Genomic DNA, 9,620 nt, shown 5'->3' on the forward strand with positions numbered 1-9,620 from the left:
TACTGGACACACTGATTGACAGTACTGGACACAATGTTTGATTGACAGTACTGGACACACTGTTTGATTGACAGGTGGAAAAAGACAGTCACAGTACTGGACACACTGATTGACAGTACTGGACACTGTTTGATTGACAGGTGGAAAAAGACAAAGTCACAGTACTGGACACACTGTTTGATTGACAGGTGATCTCTAAGTGCAGTGTGGAAACACACCACAGTGATGAGCAATGAGCACGGAAGATAGAGACAAGCTAAAAAGAACAAGACTCCACTGCACTGTAATATGCGGGTATGCTCCACTGCACTGTAAGATGTGGCTATGCATATTGTCTGCTGGCTGGCTGGATTTGCATACCACAGCAAAACTACATCAGATAACCAATCAGCGTCAAACAAAGTAGAAAAACTGGAAGGACAAAAGCAAGACTACACCACAGACAAATGAGTCTGCCTTGACAAGATCCACTCGAGCAATTATGGAAAGAAAGAAACATAAATGGCAGCTGCATAATGCCATGTTGTCACGTGTCACACCAATCATCACTTAATCATCATTTATCAGACATATGCTAAGTATGAAGGAAGCATTATGACCACAAACATGTTGTCAACAAGAGGCACTTGAGCTGCCTAATGTGTCGCCATAATCACCATGCTAATTTATATTAAACCTAACCGGTTATGCTAATGAGGTCATTAACTATGCTAATGCGCTAATTAGCGATTATTTCTATGTCAACATACTTGCCTTCACATTACACATGGGTAGTATTAACAAGAACTATGTATCTTAAAGCATTAAGGAGTTATAACATTTTCATCAAGATACATTTTCCTAATTCCTATACAATACACCTCGATTTGGTAGATTTGTGGCTGGATGTTTTTATGCCATAAAAGAGATATTTGTGGACACAATACTTCTACACTTACTTTCCAGTACAATTCCTGGGCACCTTTGGGTGAATCAGAGGAACACATCGCAGCAATTTCTTATGTTTGTGTAGTAATCCTGTCATTTTTGTCACATTTGACAATCTGTTTGATATGGGCTGAAAATGATTATATAAAAGTGTATTATTACAAGAGATTACTTCAAAAGTAAAACATAAAAATGTTCAAGTGTAATTGCAGCAAGAGAGACAGACGGCAGGCCAACATATCTGTCTAATACAGCCTTATTACCAGGATTAAAGGCAACTGAATATCAACAGAACATTATGTGAAAATCATCATCTCCAAAACAACAGCTCATGTTTGTCATTGGCTTGGCTGTTGTCCTTGGTCTGCTCATGCAGTCACATCACCGTGACTCCCACCCACTTTCATCACCTGAAGCTTTTTGCATGGCTTTTAACTGTGTGGAATCCGTTCTTTTTATTTTGTACTCATCTACGCTTCCAGCGCCTTAACAAATTTTGAGCCGGGTGTAGCGGTAGTTTATTTATCCTGCATGAACCTGGCAATTAACACGGAGGGAAAAACCACAGTCACACAGCCATCCTCAATCAAGCCAAAAAGCCAACAACAGCTTTAGCAGAGGAGAAAAACACAGCTGGCAGATCAGGCTGTTGACCTCAACTTTAGCAGAGGAGAAAAACACAGCTGGCAGATCAGGCTGTTGACTCCAACTTTACCAGAGGAGAAAAACACAGCTGGCAGATCAGGCTGTTGACCTCAACTTTACCAGAGGAGAAAAACACAGCTGGCAGATCAGGCTGTTGACCTCAACTTTAGCAGAGGAGAAAAACACAGCTGGCAGATCAGGCTGTTGACCTCAACTTTACCAGAGGAGAAAAACACAGCTGGCAGATCAGGCTGTTGACCTCAACTTTACCAGAGGAGAAAAACACAGCTGGCAGATCAGGCTGTTGACCTCAACTTTACCAGAGGAGAAAAACACAGCTGGCAGATCAGGCTGTTGATCCCAACTTTACCAGAGGAGAAAAACACAGCTGGCAGATCAGGCTGTTGACCTCAACTTTACCAGAGGAGAAAAACACAGCTGGCAGATCAGGCTGTTGACCTCAACTTTAGCAGAGGAGAAAAACACAGCTGGCAGATCAGGCTGTTGACTCCAACTTTACCAGAGGAGAAAAACACAGCTGGCAGATCAGGCTGTTGACTCCAACTTTACCAGAGGAGAAAAACACAGCTGGCAGATCAGGCTGTTGATCCCAACTTTACCAGAGGAGAAAAACACAGCTGGCAGATCAGGCTGTTGATCCCAACTTTACCAGAGGAGAAAAACACAGCTGGCAGATCAGGCTGTTGACTCCAACTTTACCAGAGGAGAAAAACACAGCTGGCAGATCAGGCTGTTGATCCCAACTTTACCAGAGGAGAAAAACACAGCTGGCAGATCAGGCTGTTGATCCCAACTTTACCAGAGGAGAAAAACACAGCTGGCAGATCAGGCTGTTGACCTCAACTTTACCAGAGGAGAAAAACACAGCTGGCAGATCAGGCTGTTGATCCCAACTTTACCAGAGGAGAAAAACACAGCTGGCAGATCAGGCTGTTGACCTCAACTTTACCAGAGGAGAAAAACACAGCTGGCAGATCAGGCTGTTGACCTCAACTTTACCAGAGGAGAAAAACACAGCTGGCAGATCAGGCTGTTGATCCCAACTTTAGCAGAGGAGAAAAACACAGCTGGCAGATCAGGCTGTTGATCCCAACTTTAGCAGAGGAGAAAAACACAGCTGGCAGATCAGGCTGTTGATCCCAACTTTACCAGAGGAGAAAAACACAGCTGGCAGATCAGGCTGTTGATCCCAACTTTACCAGAGGAGAAAAACACAGCTGGCAGATCAGGCTGTTGACTCCAACTTTACCAGAGGAGAAAAACACAGCTGGCAGATCAGGCTGTTGATCCCAACTTTACCAGAGGAGAAAAACACAGCTGGCAGATCAGGCTGTTGACTCCAACTTTACCAGAGGAGAAAAACACAGCTGGCAGATCAGGCTGTTGACCTCAACTTTACCAGAGGAGAAAAACACAGCTGGCAGATCAGGCTGTTGACTCCAACTTTACCAGAGGAGAAAAACACAGCTGGCAGATCAGGCTGTTGACTCCAACTTTACCAGAGGAGAAAAACACAGCTGGCAGATCAGGCTGTTGACTCCAACTTTACCAGAGGAGAAAAACACAGCTGGCAGATCAGGCTGTTGACTCCAACTTTACCAGAGGAGAAAAACACAGCTGGCAGATCAGGCTGTTGACCTCAACTTTACCAGAGGAGAAAAACACAGCTGGCAGATCAGGCTGTTGACCTCAACTTTACCAGAGGAGAAAAACACAGCTGGCAGATCAGGCTGTTGACCTCAACTTTACCAGAGGAGAAAAACACAGCTGGCAGATCAGGCTGTTGACTCCAACTTTACCAGAGGAGAAAAACACAGCTGGCAGATCAGGCTGTTGACCTCAACTTTACCAGAGGAGAAAAACACAGCTGGCAGATCAGGCTGTTGACCTCAACTTTACCAGAGGAGAAAAACACAGCTGGCAGATCAGGCTGTTGACCTCAACTTTACCAGAGGAGAAAAACACAGCTGGCAGATCAGGCTGTTGACTCCAACTTTACCAGAGGAGAAAAACACAGCTGGCAGATCAGGCTGTTGACCTCAACTTTACCAGAGGAGAAAAACACAGCTGGCAGATCAGGCTGTTGACTCCAACTTTACCAGAGGAGAAAAACACAGCTGGCAGATCAGGCTGTTGACTCCAACTTTACCAGAGGAGAAAAACACAGCTGGCAGATCAGGCTGTTGACTCCAACTTTACCAGAGGAGAAAAACACAGCTGGCAGATCAGGCTGTTGACCTCAACTTTACCAGAGGAGAAAAACACAGCTGGCAGATCAGGCTGTTGACCTCAACTTTACCAGAGGAGAAAAACACAGCTGGCAGATCAGGCTGTTTACCTCAAGTTTCAAAAGAACCGGAAATATCCACATTCTGCAATTAGCTGAAACATCCATCCAGAGATGTGATTGGGAATACAGAAAAAGGAGGAAAAGGGGGAGAATCTACAATCCCTTTTTCCAAATCAATTGAACACTTGTATCCAAAAAAGAAATGAAATCTTGAGAAAATTAAGACAAACAAAACAAGACTAGGAAAGCCTAGTTAAGCCAGACCCAGACTGCTGGCGCTGCTGCTCAACAGTTGCGCATGCATGTTTCGACAATGATGAGTGAGTGAGTGAGTGAGTGAGTGAGTGGGTCAGTCAGTCACTCTGTAAGCCCCTGAGAGATTTCTTGGGCACCCTGTTCCGGGTCCAGCAGAAAACATCCTTGATGCATGCTCCAGTTACTTCTAAGCTGCATTTCTTTACTGTGAGGCTACAAAGTCTCCACAACCACCTGAGGGTGCCCCCCACCCCCACCTCCTTTCTGTGGCACAGTGATCCAGCATACAGGAGGGTGCCCCCCACCCCAACCTCCTTTCTGTCGCACAGTGATCCAGCATACAGGAGGGTGCCCCCCACCTCCACCTCCTTTCTGTGGCACAGTGATCCAGCATACAGGAGGGTGCCCCCCACCTCCACCTCCTTTCTGTGGCACAGTGATCCAACATACAGGAGGGTGCCCCCCACCCCAACCTCCTTTCTGTCGCACAGTGATCCAGCCTACAGGAGGGTGCCCCCCCACCCCCACCTCCTTTCTGTGGCACAGTGATCCAGCATACAGGAGGGTGCCCCCCCACCCCCACCTCCTTTCTGTGGCACAGTGATCCAGCATACAGGAGGGTGCCCCCCACCCCCACCTCCTTTCTGTTGCAGTGATCCAGCATACAGGAGGGTGCCCCCTCACCTCCTTTCTGTCACACAGTGTTCCAGTATACATCCATTGCGTAAACAAGCTGAGCTAATTTTGCTCACACACTGCCTGCTACCCTTCCCGTCACCACAGTCTATCAGTGCTTCTTGCCTAAGTCCTTCCCATCACACAGTCTATCAGTGCTGCTTGCTTAAGTCCTTCCCATCACACAGTCTATCAGTGCTTCTTGCCTAAGTCCTTCCCATCACACAGTCTATCAGTGCTGCTTGCCTAAGTCCTTCCCATCACACAGTCTATCAGTGCTGCTTGCTTAAGTCCTTCCCATCACACAGTCTATCAGTGCTTCTTGCTTAAGTCCTTCCCATCACACAGTCTATCAGTGCTTCTTGCTTAAGTCCTTCCCGTCACACAGTCTATCAGTGCTTCTTGCTTAAGTCCTTCCCGTCACCACAGTCTACCAGTGCTTCTTGCTTAAGTCCTTCCCGTCACACAGTCCATCAGTGCTTCTTGCCTAAGTCCTTCCCGTCACACAGTCTATCAGTGCTTCTTGCCTAAGTCCTTCCCGTCACAGTCTACCAGTGCTTCTTGCTTAAGTCCTTCCCGTCACACAGTCTATCAGTGCTTCTTGCCTAAGTCCTTCCCATCACACAGTCTATCAGTGCTGCTTGCTTAAGTCCTTCCCGTCACCACAGTCTATCAGTGCTTCTTGCCTAAGTCCTTCCCGTCACACAGTCTATCAGTGCTTCTTGCCTAAGTCCTTCCCGTCACACAGTCTATCAGTGCTTCTTGCTTAAGTCCTTCCCGTCACAGTCTATCAGTGCTTCTTGCCTAAGTCCTTCCCATCACACAGTCTATCAGTGCTTCTTGCTTAAGTCATTCCCATCACACAGTCTATCAATGCTTCTTGCTTAAGTCCTTCCCGTCACACAGTCCGTCAGTGCTTTTTGCCTAAGTCCTTCCCGTCACACAGTCTATCAGTGCTTCTTGCTTAGGTCCTTCCCGTCACACAGTCTGTCAGTGCTTCTTGCTTAAGTCTTTCCCATCACACAGTCTATCAGTGCTTGTTGCCTAAGTCCTTCCCATCACACAATCTATAATACAGTTAAAAGCCAGTGTGGAACAGAAGTATAAGGTTCACATGACTCTGTGGAAAGCAGAGAATCAAATATTTTTGGTAAAACAAATTTGACATGAACAATCACATTAAAGAGCCATAACATAGCATTTAAAAAAGTCACCCTGTAACGCTTCTAAACAGGCAGCTCCTTGTGAGTCTATGTTGTGGTGATGATGTTCACGTTTGTACTTGAGGTTCTTCATGGGCTGAGCAAGTTCCATGATAGGGCAGGAAACCATTCAAAAGCCAATATGCAATTTTCAAAAAGTGGGTGGCTGTCAATCAGAAAATAATGTTTATCCCCCCGGCCCCCCTTTTTTATTCCAGAAACAACTTCACTATAACTGTCTGGAACAGGTTTTCCTCCAAGCACAGCGATCTGTGTGATGAGGCTTACAGAGCATCCCGGAGAACAGCCCAGATTGGGCAGCGGGGATTAAAGCGGTCTGGGAGAGTTAATCTCAGACGCGGGGCCCCCTCTGCCTCAGATTGAGAGGAGAGCTGGGTTGTTATCGATTAGCCCCTGACGGCGTGCTGGGCATCCACGTGTTGTCCTGCTGCCTTTCCCTAAACCCATCCATGCCAATGGTTTAATGGGGGCTTTCGGAGATGACCACTGCATGGGCTTGGCTTTTTCTCCACATTTACACAAACCCAGTTGCTTTTCCTGGTGATGGGAGACACGCTGATGCCCATTTGACTTACTTGTTCTTCTCAACTCCTGTTTCTGCTATAATTTCTTGTATCCTCTAACGCAGTGATTCTCAACCTTTTTAAGGACCCCTAATTTAGTTCATATTAAGACCACGGACCCCACAATGATGAGAATATTTGTATACAATGTTGTCCCAGAATCTCATGACTGTCTGTATAGGTAGAGAGATAGCCGAGAAAATATGGTCAAAACAGTCATTCTTCTACATTATATAATTGTGTTAACTTCTTGTAAATGAAATAATGAAGTTTAACAGCAACTGCCTCAGATGGGCCCCAAAGTGGAGTAAAAGACCAAGAGAGGCGGAATCTCCCTCAGGCTTCTAAAAAAAAAAAAAAACAGGACGAAAGTCAAAATTCCTATTTGACTAAGACTTCCCCTTGTTGACATCAAGGCTGATATGATGGAGTTAGTTTGACTAAGACTTCCCCTTGTTGACATCAAGGCTGATATGATGGAGTTAGTTTGACTAAGACTTCCCCTAGTTGACATTGAGACTGATATGATGGAGTTAGTTTGACTAAGACTTCCGCTTGTTGACATCAAGGCTGATATGATGGAGTTAGTTTGACTAAGACTTCTGCTTGTTGACATCGAGACTGATATGATGGAGTTAGTTTGACTAAGACTTCCGCTTGTTGACATCGAGGCTGATATGATGGTTAGTTTGCCAGCAGCAGCCTGAAAAGCCTACATACTGTAGGAGGAGAGACAGTTGGGAGTCTGACTCTGACTTAATTACCATTTCCTGTAAGTCTCTTGTTTCTCTATCTCTGTCTATCTTTTTAGCCCAGACATGCTTACTGTCTTTCTGAACAGGATTAACACACAATGGCAACAATGCCTTATCAAAAACAGATACATGATTTTCCCCCTGCTATGCTGGTTGTGAGCCAACAGCCCAAACCATCAATAATGTGCAGCAGTCCTTTATTGATCTTTTCCAGTGGAGAAGAGACCACCTATATATAATATATTTTACCTTTATGGCCAGGTTATCATTTTCCCCTTAAAGTGCTGTTTTTTTGTCATGTTGCCTTTTATACTGCACTTGTTACACATCCCCCGTTTGGAGCCGTGGGGGAAGGGGGGGGGGGGGGGGGGGGGGGGGCATGTTTGGAGCAATAATAATAGAAGATTTTTATTTCCTTATTTTATTTCCCCCATTGCAGATGAACGTCTATTGTCGGTTCCATAATGTGGCTTTATTGTTTGTGTTCATTATGGTGACGAATTTAATCTGGGAGGAGAAATCCTCGGGAATAATGCAAAACTAAACCCCGGATTTGTAGACCGCCCACAAAAAAATATAATTAATTAAACTGATATGCGCGGTTTTAACCCAATTATAAGCTTAATCATTGCAAATGTGTCCATACTTAAAACAATGCACTGGAAAAACAATACCTCGTCCGACTACACAATCAGATAGCCTATTAAATAGGCCTATGGGAGCTGGCATAAAGTGGAATTAAATCGTCCTGTTTTCGGGGGCATTTAAAATAACCGATGGATCATAGGATACAGCGACAGCGAATAATATAGCTAGAGGATTATTTTGTAGATCAAAGTGAAAGAGGAAACGTTCTAAGTGCATATAAGGAAGATGAGGCAGCGAGGGGTGTAGCCGACAGAGCAGAGCAGGCAGCAGGCTGGCTGGCACTCAGCTCATGTACTTTGCACACTCAAAACTGCAGCGGAAAAAAACTCCCACGGAGTTGCCAAATGCACACTTTGAATTTAATTCATTAAAGCTCGTCTATGTGCACCAAAAGAAACAGAACCGGGCCTGGTATCTGCCGTCATTTTATTTTTTCCTCGTTCAAAGATTTTAAGGTGCAGTCTTTCTCCCCAACACCATAACCCGCCATGTTGAAAGTGCATGGTTTGACATTTTGGCAGTGTCCGGTATTTTCCGATGGCTTTTACGCACCTATGGGTTAATAAAAAGCAATAAAAAACAAACAAACATGACTCACCTCAATTAAGTAATTTCTAACGTAATTTCATAATAAAGACTTTGGTTTAACACGAAACTAAATTGCGTCGTGCTGCTATTAAACACAATAGTAAAAACACACTGAAATGACATAGATGACATGTTTTTTCCGTGCAGATCAGACATTATTAAATTAAATACACGTTATTTCCAAACAAATTAATGACATAACACACACGAGCAGAGAGGAGATACGACGGAGACGGCGTTACCGACAGTACCGTGAGACAGCGTCCTCTCCACCGGCGAAAGCTGTTCATTGAGAGCCACTTTGAACAACTTGGCTCCTCGCGCTGCCTGCCTGCTTTCTACAGAAACGCCTCGGGAGCACTTCAATGCTTTTAACGCGGAGGACGAGAGAAACAACAACTACTCTCGCGGTGTTTATTCCGTCCAAATAACGAAACAACACGGGCCCGAGCCACGGAAAGGCGTTGAGGAGCGCGAGCAGCACCTGTCTCTTACCTGGCCAAGTTTCTCTGTGTCTGATTCTCGCTCGAGACCCCCTGTTTTTTTCTCTCCCCTCGAGCCGAGCGAGAGCGACGTCTTTCAGCTGCTGCCCTCGTTCAAGGAACCTATAAAGAAGGAAGAGACATCATTCACGTCACACTCACTTTAGCTACCCCCCCCCCCCTTCACACGCCACACAGAAGCATAGCCCGACCTATCTCCACACTTCGTTTTAGCCCTGTGAAAGTGATGAAGTAACTTGAAGTTACTTCGATTAGTAACTGTAATAACCTACAATTACTTTTTGGAAATTATAATCCCATATTAGTTCATGGGGATTAAGTAATAATCACAGTACAGTAACTACCCTATTACTTCCCAACACGAAACATGACTGGTATAAATTAAAGTCACCTAGGCTACTTGAGTAAAAGTCTTAAAGTATCTGCCTATCAAAAGTAATTTTATAATGAGACTATAGGCCTATTGCGATGGGATCACAACACCTGCAACTTCAAACAAATGTGAGCCAGGGGCATAACGTGTGTGT

At 45.1% G+C, this 9,620-nt stretch overlaps 1 protein-coding gene across 1 annotated transcript in view; it reads right to left on the reverse strand.

The window, feature by feature from the left end:
* Positions 1–9,121, reverse strand: part of sfmbt2 (Scm like with four mbt domains 2) — a 91,838-nt gene extending 82,717 nt beyond the window's left edge. The window contains exon 1 of the mRNA XM_083652245.1: positions 9,086–9,121. The gene's annotated coding sequence lies outside the window, so the exon portion shown is untranslated. The remainder of the gene's footprint in view (positions 1–9,085) is intronic.
* Between the last annotated feature and the right edge of the window lie 499 nt (positions 9,122–9,620).

The sequence above is a fragment of the Poromitra crassiceps genome, assembly GCF_964638095.1.
Source record: "Poromitra crassiceps genome assembly, chromosome: 2".
NCBI classification, from domain to species: domain Eukaryota; kingdom Metazoa; phylum Chordata; class Actinopteri; order Beryciformes; family Melamphaidae; genus Poromitra; species Poromitra crassiceps.